Here is a 13,285-nt window from a genome sequence, read left to right on the forward strand (position 1 = left end):
CCCCAGCTCTTAGCTCCCCCCTGGGTTTCCGGTCACTGTCAGTGGCAGGGGGCTTCTTCCTGCTTTCCCTTTTGCCTCCCTGCATTGTGCCTACATATGCAAATCAGCCGCCATCTTGTTGGCAGTTAACTGCCAATCTTAGTTGGCAGTTAATTTGCATATAGCCCTGATTAGCCAATGAAAATGGTATCGCCGTACGCCAATTACCATTTTTCTCTTTTATTAGTGTAGATAGCTTGCGGGACTACTGTTAGTCTCTGCTGGCATGAAAAAGGCATGTGTGACAAAGACCTGTCCTCAAGGGGGCTGCAGCTGGGCAGGAGTTTGTCACAGAGCCACATTTACTTATTCACAAGGATTTACTAAGTAATAAGTACCACGAAATGGTAGGCACTGCAGAAACCAAGATCAGTAAGACACAGTTCCTGTCCTCTAGGGCTTCACAGTTAAGTGATCACTAGCTAGTGACTTGAGGTGTTTGGTGGGCATGGTGCTTTAAAAATTTCTTCCTGCTATCTATTTCTGTGTAACAAACCACCCCAATTTAGTGGTTTATAACAACAATGATTTACATTTGCCCATGATTCTCTGGTTTACTCTGGAGGTTCTTCTGCTGGTCTCACCTGGGTATGCATAGGTGGCTGCATTCAGTGGGCAGTTCAGCTAGTTGGTCCTAGATGGCCTCACTCCCATGTCTGAGACCCCAGCTGAGACAGCTGGAATGGCTGGGATGACTTGCCTTCTCTCTGACCACATGGCTACTCTCCACGTGGGACCTCACTCTCCTTCAGGTGGTCTTGGGCTCTTCTACATGATGGCAAAGAATTCTAAGAGGGTGAAAACCAAACTTTGAGGTCGTGGCTCAAAGTTGCAAATGTCACCCACACTGAATCCTATTGGCCAACACAAGACACCAGACAGGGCCAGACTCCAACCTCTGATGAGAGGAATGGCAATAGTGTCACATTGCGAAGGGAGAGGAATTTGAGGTTATGTTTTGCAGTCTTCCACAGTTGCCAACATAAAAACAAAATTCTATTTCATGTAAAGATCAGGCTTACTATTTTTTCTTAAAAAATGGGAGATTTGGCAACAAACTGCTAGAGCTGAGTAACTACTGGCCCACTGAGACTGGACGTCCCATCTCCAGCTCATCAGACTTCCTATCACTGTCTACTGCTTATCTCAGGTCCTGCTGACCAGGCGGGCCTCCTGCGGACTACTGTTTGTGCTCACTGTCTTTCAGCATTTCTGGCTATAACTATGGAGGGCAGTATGTGATGAGGTCAAATACGTCCTACAGGTCACTCACCCATTTGCGCCTGTGGAGTGATGTGCGTGGCATATAAGTAATTTTTTACTAAATATAGTTTAAATGTTGAAGCTAATTATATTAGTTGCCCTGGGCTGCCATAAAAATGTCCACAAATTGGGTGGCTTAAAACAACAGAAATTTATTCTTTAACAGTCTAGAGATCAGAAGTCCAAAATCAAGGTGTCAACAGGGCCAAGTTCTTACACGCTCTGGGGAAGGATCCTTCCTCACCTCTTCCAGCGTCTGAGGGCTCCTAGCCGCCCTTGGCTTGTTCCTTCCTGCATCGCTCCAGCCTCAGTCAGCCTCCATCTCCGGATGGTCCTCTCCTCTGTGTCTCTGTCTCTTCTTCTCCTCCTATAAGGACACTGGTCAATATTGGATTCAGAGACCACTCTAACCCAGTATGATCTCATCTTAATTACATTAGCAAAGACTCTATTTCCAAATAATGCCACATTCTGAGGTTCCAGGTGGGCACTATTCAACCCACTATATCAGGGAATGATTCTTCCAGATGAAATAGAGCACCTTGAAATTTATGCCTATAGAAATGTCACTCACACGCACCTGTGATCTAATATGCTTTATTGCACGAGAGACCAGAGATTTAACTAAGAATTTGTACAACTGTGGTCATACTCAGAGAGTGTATCTAGCAAATAAATTCACCAGGTTGGGAGGAGGAACAAGAAGGGAAAGGTTGAGGGCAGCTGGTAAAGCTAGTGAGTGCTACTGGGTCAGAGAAGAGGTTGGAGAGAGGCTTCAAAAGGAAGTGGGAAGTAGTGTTTGATTGAAACCTCAGACTGCAGTAGGATTTACCTGGGTAAGAGGAAGTGAAGGAATAGTGTGGATAAAAATTTGAGATTCCATGACATATTGATGCAAAGTAAATGATCAGTATGGTCTGGAATGTTGTAATGGTGAACAGTGAATTTTGGGGTGGGGAGTGCAGACAGGGCTGAGAGGTGAGACAGTCCTGTAAGCTGGTAGAACTATGATATCCACATCATATCAACTGATATCATAGCTCAGATTTTAAGATTTCCTTTTTTGTTGTTGTTGTTAATCCTCACCCAAGGATATTTTCCCATTGATTTTTAGGGGAATGTGGAAGAGAGAGGGAAAGACAGAGAGAAACATCGATGTGAGAGAAACACATTGATTGGTTGCCTTCTGCACTATCCCTGACCAGGGCCCGGGTGGGGGAGGAACCTGCAACAAGGTACATGCCCTTGATTGGAATTGAACCTTGATTGGAATCGAACCCTTTGGTCCACAGCTGAAGCTCTATCCAAAATGGCTAACGCTTAAGATTTCCTTTGAGCAGTAACAACAACAACGACAACAACAACAACACTAACAGCTAATGATTAGAAATGTGTATTATACACTCTAGTAAGCACTTTGTATGCTTTATCTCATTTAATGTCCCCCAATCTCCCACCTCCTTGACTAGGTGGTATTATTATCCTCTTTGAAGATGAGGAAGCTGGGATTCTTAGAGCTGGGATGTAGTCTCTGGGCTCCAGATGTCAGAGCCTATGCTTTTAATCACTATATTCAACTGCCATCACCAAATGGGTTCCATGGATAATAATATTGGAAAACCTCATAGACACAGACAATAGTATGGTGATTACCAGAGGGAGAGGGTGGGGGCTGGGGGAGGTAGGCGAAGGTAAAGGGATGATAAATGGTGATGGAAGGAGACTTGACTCGGGGTGGTGAACATACAATACAATATACAGATGAGGTTATAGAATTGTATACTTGAAACCTATATAATTTTATTAACCAATGTCACCCCAATAAAGCCAATAAAAAATGAAAAAATAATATTTAAAAACCACTGCTAGAGAGTTACTGAAAATGTCTGAGCAAGCTTATGCCATGGAGACAGTAGTATTCTTCATTTAACGGGGAGGTCTGGAGTCGGAGGTGAATCAGGGGTGGCGGTGCGGTGGTGGTGGTGGTGGTGGGGGGGGGGGGTTGGGATGGTCTGGTGGCTGGCAGATCAATTTAAAGTTAATTCCAGTAGCCTGGGCAGGGTGGTGCCTGTGGCTTCTGAACCAAGTAAATCTCAGAAGATAAGGACACATTCATGGATAAGATAAGGAGAAGCAGTGAATGAACTGCTTGTGCAAAACACTAATCTAAGTGCTCAGTTCCCTCTTAGAACCTGTAAGCTTTCTACTGCATAGAGCTGCGAGTTTCAGTGTAATACAGTGTTATTATATTTTAAAAAAGGATGAAGAAAGAAGGGCCCTACTGTAAACTATGGATTTTGGTTGGTAATGATGTGCCAACGTTGGTTCACCTGTTGTAACAAAAGTACCACACTGGTGCTGGATGCTGATGGTGAGGGCGGCCATGCATGTGTGGAGGGAGGGGGCCTGTGGGAACTCTGTACTTCCCACTCAACTTTGCTAAGAACCTAAAACTGCTCTAAAAATAAGGTCTGTATGTACAGGGAAAACATAGAGAGGAGGGGAGTGGTTTCTGAGGTAAGTATAGGAAGCACAGGTAAATAAAGTTAATTATTTTTAACTGCAGGACTTACAGCATTCCTTTTCCTTCACAACACAATAAAATTACAATGATTAATTATGCCATTGTTTGTTCAGCTCTAGGCATAGGCTCCATGAGAGCAGGGACCTTGGTCACTGATGTATCTCCAGTACTTGTGACAGTTTGGCACATGGGAGGCACTCAATACTTAACACTGAAGAAAAGAGAAATCAATCGTGTCTTGTAAGACTTAATGATTGATTGGATGAGTGAGGAGAAGGAGAGGGAGGAGGGCTTTAATTAGTCATGCACCTGCTAAAGACCCCTCTTTCCCAAAGTTCCCCACTGACTACTCTGCTTTGCTTGACCTCATTTGACCAGCCCCCATTTGACCAGCTTTGCCCCACATCATTCTCTCAGGGGCTGCCAGGCAAGTCTCTGCATATGCCCCAGCACACGCTGTGCTCACTGTCCCCGCACCAGACCTCCAGCCTCCCCGCAGCCACTTACTCTCCACGCCCTTACAGCCAGCGTCCAAGCCCCGGCTCAACACCCAGAGAGCTCTGAAATGTTGCTCTTGTGGGTTTTTTTTGTGTTTTTTGCAATAATTTCTTGTGTTTTTTTTTTTTGCAACAATTTCCCAAAGTGCATCGGTGTCTTGTGGCAGTAAATATGGGGTAATTGTGGGAGCCACCAGTGTCCTCTGGCGTCCCTGGGAAACCAGGGAGTAGATCCCCATGGGTCCCACCCCAGGCTTCTTCTAGGAAGGGCTGGCAATATGTCAGGACAGAGACAAGGCAGAAATCACCGTATCTGGTATGATGTCAGGGACAGAGGCCCTCTTTGCCAGCTCAAGCCAAGATAAACAGTAATCCTAAATCTTAGGGATGGTCTTTTAGAATGAGCTCAGGAGAGGTGGGCGTAGCCGCTTCATGTCAGTTGGAACAGAAGGAAGAATTTCCTCTTGGAGGTATTGATATATTTGTATAAGAACAGGTCTATCTTCCTCCCATTAATTCTAAAAAATTATAAAGGCAGTACCTGCTTATTAAAAATATTTTAAAATATTAAAAGACTGTAAAGCACTAAGAAGCAGAAGGTGGAAGTGGAAGTCTCATCCCGCAGTCCCTACACACTTCTACCCATCCTCATTTTAAAACCATGCCAGGTGTCTTATTTTGCAGCCTGCGTGCCAACCCCCCCACCCAGTCTAAGAAATTGATAAATCATCTACCTCATTATTTTTATTGGCCACATAAATTTTTAGTGTGAGTGCACCATAATTCTGGAGAACAATCTAAGCATGCAGAGCCCTTAATGCATCCTGTTCTATGGAAGTTTGTCCTATGGAAACGCCAGCACCACTGTGAAAGACTACATCACCCCAGTGTTTGCCAACAGTGAAACAACAGAGTCAAGCTGTTAATTTGTAATATAATTGAAAAGAGACAGAGAGCAAACCACTTAGGTATGAGAAGCTCTGGCTTTGGGGACTCTGTGGGGGAAACAAAGGGCCATTATGAAATAGAGGATGTGTTTCTTACTAAGAAGAGTTTCCCTTTTGGGGGTACAACCTGGGTAGTTAGTGTCAGGCTACCTGGACTCCTGAGGTCTAAGCCAATTGGGGAGAATATAAGAGGCAACCAATGAATGCATAAATAAATAGAGCAATGAGTAGATCTCTCTCTCTCTCTCTCATCAATAAATAAAATAAAATTAAAAAACACATCCAAATGCTGACATTGTCCAGAAAAATTTAACAGGTTTATTTATCCTATATACTAAAAGGCTAATATGCAAATAGACCGAACAGTGGAAGGACTGGTTGCTATGACACACACTGACCACCAGGGGGAAGATGCTCAACGCAGGAGCTGCCCCCTGGTGGTCAGTGAGCTCCCACAGGGGAAGCGCTGCTCAGCCAGAAGCCAGGCTCTTGGCTGGCGAGCGCAGTGACGGCGGGAGCTTCTTCCGCCTCCGTGGCAGTGCTAAGGATGTCTAACTGGCGGTTTAGGCCCGCTTGGGCCTAAGCCATCAGTAGGACATCCCCTGAGGGCTCCTGGACTGTGAGAGGGCACAGGCTGGGCTGAGGGACCCCACCCCCCAGTGCACAAATTTTGTGCACCGGGCCTCTGGTATTGTTATAAAGTTGAACTGCTGAGACATGTTCACTAAAACATTTTGACTTGCATTAATGCTTTCTGTCCCCACATTTATATTTAACAAATTTACACACAGATGAAAATGGAAAAACTGCCAATATTTGATTTCTGGCCACTATTTTCCACTTGCAATCATATACTTAGGTACCTTTTTAAAAAATATATATTTTTATTGATTTCAGAGAGGAAGGGAGAGGGAGAGAGAGATAGAAACATCAATGATGAGAGAGAATCATTGATTGGCTGCCTCCTGCATGCCCCCACTGGGGGTCAAGCCTACAACCTTGGCATGTCCCCTTGACTGGAATCGAACCTGGGACCCTTCGGTCTGCAGGTTGATGCTCTATCCACTGCGCCAAACCAGCCAGGGCCTTAGGTACCTTTTGACACCATGGGAAAAAATATCTAATGTTCAAGAATATATGCACACACCCTATGTTCATAGCAGCATTATTTACAACAACTAAGATCTGGAACAGCCCAAGTGCCCATCAGTAGATGAGTGCATAAAGAAGCTGTGTACAGTGGAACAGTCTGCAGCTGTAAAAAGAAGGAGCTCTTACCCTTGGAGATAGCATGGAGGGACGTGGAGAATATTATGCTAAGCCAGTCAGAGAAAGACACATATCACATGATCTCACTTATATGTGGAATCTAAGGAACAAAATAAATTGACGAACAAGATAGGACCACAGACATGGAAGCATGAAACAGATGGACAGATCTTAGAAGGAAGGCAGGAAGGAGAGCAGGAAGAAATTAACCGAAGAACTTATAAGCATATATTCATAACCCATGGACACAGACAATAAACAGGTGAAGGCCTGGAGTTGGGGTGGGAGAGGGAAGGAGGAGAGCAAAAGGGGGAAATGGGGAACATCTGTAATACTCAACAATAAAATAAATTTTAAAAAAAGAAACAAAAAATATCTAATGTTCAGAACTACCAATAACAGGAAAAAGAGAATTTTTCTTTTAAAGAATGAAATGTTTCCCATCATAGTGGATTCTTAAGCACATTCACCCCATATACAACATGTTAGCTGGACGTCTTTTGGCATAATTGTTACATGTTTGGTATGGATAGCACACAGATTGGTGTGTTCAAAAAGGCCAACCAGATAGGCCTCACTTGCCTCCTGCAAAACACCGATAGTTGCATTCTGGAAGCGCAGTTCTGTTTTGAAGTTCTGAGCAATTTCTCACACTAGATGCTGCAAGAGAAGTTTTCCAATCAGAAGTTCAGTGGACTTCTGATAACATCTAATTTCACGAAGAGCCAGGGTACCAGGCCTGTAGCATGAGGTATTTTAGTAGGGATTGCATTGAATCTATAGATTGCTTTGGGTAGTATGGACATTTTAATGATGTTAATTCGATCAATCCATGAAGACAGTATATTCTTCCAATCATTTATGTCTTCCTCTTTCTCTTTTTCCAACGTCTCATAGTTTTCTGAGTACAAATCTTTTACCTCCTTGGTTAAGTTTATTCCTAAGTATCTTAATTTTTTTTTTTTTTTTGCAATGGTAAATGGGATTGTTTGTTTAGTTTCTCTTTTTAAAATTCATTATTGGTGTATAAAAGTTCCATATATTTCTGGGTGTTAATTTTGTATCCTGCTACATTGCTGAATTAATCTATTAAATCTAGTAGTTTAAGCTTTTCTATGTACGATATCATGTCATTTGCGAATAATAATGTACGATATCATGTCATTTACTTCCTCCTTTCCAAGTTGGATGACTTTCATGTTTTCTTCTTGTCTGATCACTGTGATTAGGACTTCCAGTACTATGTTGAGTAAGAGTGGTGAAAAGTGGACATCCCTGTCTTGTTCCTGTTCTTAGGGGAAATGGTTTTAGTTTTTGCCCATTGATTATGATGTTCGCAGCAGGATTGTCATATATGGCCTTTATTATATTGAGCTATGATCCCTCTATTCCCACTTCGCTGAGAGTTTTTATCAAAAATGGGTGCTGTATTTTGTTGAATGCTTTCTCTGCGTCTATTAATATGATCATGTAATTTTTGTCTTTCAATTTGTATGTGGTATATCACATTTATTGATTTGTGAACATTTGTACCAGCCTTACATTCCTGAAATAAATCCCACTTGGTCATGGTATATGATCTTTTTAGTATCTTGCCGGATTCGATTTGCTAATATTTTGTTGAGGATTTTAGCAACTGTGTTCATCAGGGATGTTGGCCTGTAATTCTCTTTGTAGTGTCTTTATCTGGTTTTGGAATTAGGATAATGCTGGCCTCATATAAAGAACTTGGAAGTATTCCTTCCTCTTGGATTTTCTGGAATAGTTTGAGGAGTATAGGTGTTAGTTATTCTTTGAATGTTTGGTAAAACTCCCCTGTGAAGCCATCTGGACCAGGGCTTTTGTTTACGGTACGTTTTTTGATTACTGCTTCTATTTCATCAGTTATTAATTTAGGTTTTCTGATTCTTCCTGATTCAGTTTTGGGAGATTGTATTTTTCTAGGAATTTGTCCATTTCATCCCCATTATTCAGTTTGTTGGCATATAGTTGTTCATAGTATTTTCTTACAATCCTTTGTATTTCTGTGGTGTCAGTTGTTACTTCACCTCTTTTGTTCTGATTTTATTTATTTTGGTCTTCTCTCTTTGTTTCTTGATGAGTCTGGCTAAAGGTTCATCACTCTTGTTTATCTCTTCAAAGAACCAGCTCTTGGTTTCATTGATTTTTTCGTTTTTGTTTTTTTAGTGTCTATGTTATTTATTTCTTTATTTTTATTTTTATTTTTTAAATTCTTAATTAAGGTATTACAAATGTGTCCTCATCCCCCCCATTAAATCCCCATCCCCCCCCTCCCCCCCAACTCATGCTCTCATCCCCCTGTTGTCCATGTCCATTAGTTTGGCTTATATGCATGCATACAAGTCCTTTGGTTGATCTCTTCCCCTTGCCCCCTCCCTCCCCTACTTTCCCTCTGGGGATTAATAGTCTGATCGCTGTTTCTCTGTCTTTGGATCTGTCCCTGTATGCTATTTATTTCTGCTCTAATATTTATTATTTCCTTCCTTCTACTTACTCTGGGCTTTTCTTGTTGTTCTCTTTCTAGTTCTTTATGTTGTAGGGTTAAATAGTTTATTATTAATTTTTCTTTTTTTCTTTTTTTTTTTTAGATAGGCCTGTGGGGCTATGAACTTTCTTCTCAGGACTGCTTTTGCTGTGTCTCATAGATTTTAGGTTGTTGTATGTTCATTTTCATTTGTTTCCAGGAAGTTTTTCTAATTTCTTCCTTGATTTCATTGGTAACCCATTCATTGTTTAATAACATGCTATTTGGCCTCCAGGTGTTTGAATGTTTTTGAGTGTTTTTACTGTAGTTGATTTCTAATTTCATTCCTTTGTGATCTGAGAAGATGCTTGATATGATTTCAATATTTTTGAATTTGTATAGACTTGTTTTGTGTCCTAACATGTGGTCTATCTTTGAGAATGTTCCATGTGTACTTAAGAAGAATGTATACATTTTGCCGAAACCGGTTTGGCTCAGTGGATAGAGCGTCGGCCTGTGGACTGAAAGGTCCCGGGTTCGATTCCGGTCAAGGGCATGTACCTTGGTTGCGGGCACATCCCCAGTGGGAGATGTGCAAGAGGCAGCTGGTCGATGTTTCTCTCTCATCGATGTTTCTAACTCTCTATCTCTCTCTCTTCCTCTCTGTGAAAAATCAATAAAATATATAAAAAAAGAAAAAAAAAAGAAAAAAGAAGAATGTATACATTTTGCAGCTTTAGGGTGAAATGTTCTGTAACTATCAATGAAATCCATCTATCTGATTCAGTGTGTCATTTAGAGTCACCATTTCCTTGTTCATTTTCTTTAACCCTGCCCACATCCCCATACAAGATCTATTCTTTAGCCCTGGCCAGTTTGCTCAGTGGTTAGAGCATTATCTCTCAGACAGAAGGGTTGTGGGTTCGATTCATCATCAAGGGCACATACCTCAGTTGCAGTTTCATCCCCGGCCCTGTTTGGGGTATGTGCAGGAGGCAACCAATCTACATAAGTGTCTCTCACATTGATGTTTCTCTCTTTCTCTTCCTCTTCCTCCTTTCCTTCCACTCCCTCTAAAAAGCAATGGAAAAAATATCCTTGGGTGAGGATTAATAACAACAACAATCTATTCTTTAAAATACCATCAGCTATCCCTTTGAGAGGACCATGTGTTTCCTACCCAGATCCTGACAACAGGGGGTGTCACCATCTCCCCTCCCTCCCCAACCCCCAGAGTAACTCTAGTTTCCTTGGCTTTTGCCTCTACCTGCTCATTTGGGACCACATTAAGTCTTGACCATTCTATGTGCCTCTGGGAAACCACTTCTGCTCTGGTGAGAGCTCTCCAGGAAGGCAAGGTGCTCAGGAACTCTGGCAAAGTCAGGGAGAAGCCTGTCTTCCCTCTGGGTTACACCACACAAAGTTTCCCAACTGGCTGCCTGGGTCCCAGGGCTCCCCACCCCCATCCCCAGGAACTGGGCTAGGCATGGTCTGGGCTAGGTGGGGAGGTCTAGTGACAGAACTGCCTGTCTCTCCGGAGCCTGGGTGGGATAAGATCTATTACTGTCAGGATCACAGGCAGCCCCCTCCTTTAATCACAATGAGTTTCCTCCCAGAAGTTTCTCATTCCTTATGCAAGCAGGCTCCCGGCCAGGTGTGCTGCCCTGTTGACGGACATGCCTAGACATATCTAATTCTATTTGGACTTGATCTGGGATCTTTCCATACAAGCTTGGGAAGGTAAATTTGGGTCAGGGAGAGGAAGGCCTCTAACATAATCCAACAAGTTTTAACCTAATATTCTAGTCAAGGAATGGCTAAATGTATTCAAGCTGGGGAGAAACCTGGATCAACACTTGTTAAGAGTGTAGAGTGTTCCATCTCAGAGCCCATGTTCTTGCTCTCCCTCTAGCGAAGTATCACTTCAACCAGAGAGTCTCCATCAGAGCACTCTCCACCACCACACCTCGTTTTATTTCCAGCAGAATATGTATCTTTCTCTGAAATCACAGCTGTTTTCTTCTTTTTTTTTTTTGTCTATTCCATGAAGGCAGGAGATACCTGTCTTAGTCAATGCTACATTCCCAGGGCCTGGCTCATGGTAGGCACTGAATAAATATGTGTTGAATTTGTTGAATGAGCGAATGAATTTGGTCCAATGAATGAATTTAGATGAGAAAGCCTGGAGAGGTCAAGGGATTTAGCTATCTGTTTTAGAGTATACAACTCATCACTGGCAAAGCTGGGACTAGAAACAGGATATCTAATTAAGTCCACTACATGCAGGTGGAGAGGCAGCAGGGGAATGGGGTAGCAGGAAGAGTAAGGAGAGTCTGATCTAGAAGCTAGACCAGTGGTATCTCCCAGACATTGAGGTTCAAAAGGGTAGGAAGGAGGAGCATCTCTGGGGAAGTATGGTGATGTAGTGGCCAGAACTGAGGTGGTGGAGAAGAGACAAGATCTAGGCAGAAAAAATGAAAATGTATTGGATGTTTACTCCTTGCCAGCAATGTGCCAGGTGTAGTACCTATACCTGTGTGGTATGATTTACAACCTGTGCTGTAGGTAATATCGTCTCCATTTTTATGAGCTAAGGAAATGGAGGCACAAGAGTTTTTTTAAAAAAATATATTTTATTGATTTCTTACAGAGAGGAAAAGAGAGGGATAGAGAGTTAGAAACATCGATGAGAGAGAAACATTGATCAGCTGCCTCCTGCACACTCCCTATTGGTATGTGCCTGCAACCAAGGTACATGCCCTTGACCAGAATCAAACCTGGGACCCTTGAGTCCACAGGCCAAAGCTCTATCCATTGAGCCAAACCAGTTAGGGCGAGGCACAAGAGTTTAAATAAATTACCTTCTTTTTCCCCTTTATCAAGTACCTGACTCTAAGCTTGACCTCTTTCCACCCTCCACATGCCTCTTTGAACACAGGGTTAAAGCTGAGACTTTTCCTTTAAGTTGCTTGAGGTCCACAGTTAATTGGAAGAGAGCAGCAAGAGTTAAGTATTTATTAGTAGGGAGCAGGGGTAGTTGGTTGGCACCTTGCTTCAGAGGAGAAGCATAATAATAAGGCAGGGGCTTCTTTTGCTAAAGGGAGAGCAGACAGAGGTGTGAAGAGTGGAGAGATAAGTTCACCCCGAGGGTCTGCTTCAAGGTGCTCTAGAGAGGCAGGTTAGGAACGCACAGGCCTTGGAGCCAGAGGTTATACCGATCACCTTTTCCCTTATCTGGATTCCAATCTAGGGAGAAGCAGAGTGGGAGCCGGACTGGTTGGGCAGAGTTCAGTCCAGACTAGAAGTGGTGCCAGTCCATCTCCCCTCCCCCAGTTGGGCCCCTTCCTTCCAGGGGGCACTCTTGGCCCTTGCCTGTAGGCACACAAACGTAGATGTTCCAGGGCAGCGCTTATTTAAACCCACTGCCCTTTGTCTCCATAGGTACACTCGTGCCTGTCAGACAGCAGCGCTGGGTTTGGTATGGAAAATAAAGGTCACTGCGGCCGGCCCAGATTGTGCCCTCCACAGAGCCGGGTTCTGCTCAGGCCGCAGGGCTGCATAAGGTGTCCTTTGTCCTGGGGATGCCTCAAGGGCTTGTGTTGGAGGTGGCCCCAGCCCCGGGCTAGTCGCTGACCACTGATGCCAAGCAGCTGGCTGTGGGTGAAGGTCAGCCCTTTCTCCACGGGAACCCTCAGAGGCTGTTACCCACCAGACCCTGCCTCTCATCCAAAGCCTCAGGGTATAACTCAAACTTGCTAAAAAGGGCTTTCATAAACAACGCAAGTCTGAAAGCTCGGGCGGGGAGGCCCCTCCAGCCTTGGGGGCTTCAGGAGGGTCTGGGCTGCCTGCCAGCGCCTGGCTGTCCCCAGACTTGGGGGGCGGGAGGCGGTGCCGTTACGGTTTCCAGCCCAGAGTTTCCTGGGGCCCTCCCCACCCTGCCCTCGCTTAACTCTTTCCTCGAGAGAGGGAGTGGCACAGGTCCCGGTTCTCCAGGGAGGCCTGGGAGGCGGCGGGGCCTCCGGGGAGGGAGGAACCGAGAGAAAGGCCGGGTCCCTGAAAGCAAGCCACCTCTCCCTCGCCGCCGGAATGCCCCTCCTTCCCCTTCCTCTTCCTTCCACTGGGGAAAGGGGAACGTGGAAGGAAATTAACTTTGACCCCCGGATTCTGGCTCAGGGCCCAAAACTTGGGTGGAAGAGGCAGAGGCTTCCAGGACCCTCCCCGCCCCCTCCCGCCCGCCCCATTCTCCCTCCCGCGTCCCTCC

This window comes from Myotis nattereri (genome assembly GCF_964212035.1).
Source record: "Myotis nattereri genome assembly, chromosome: 1".
In the NCBI taxonomy this organism is placed as follows: domain Eukaryota; kingdom Metazoa; phylum Chordata; class Mammalia; order Chiroptera; family Vespertilionidae; genus Myotis; species Myotis nattereri.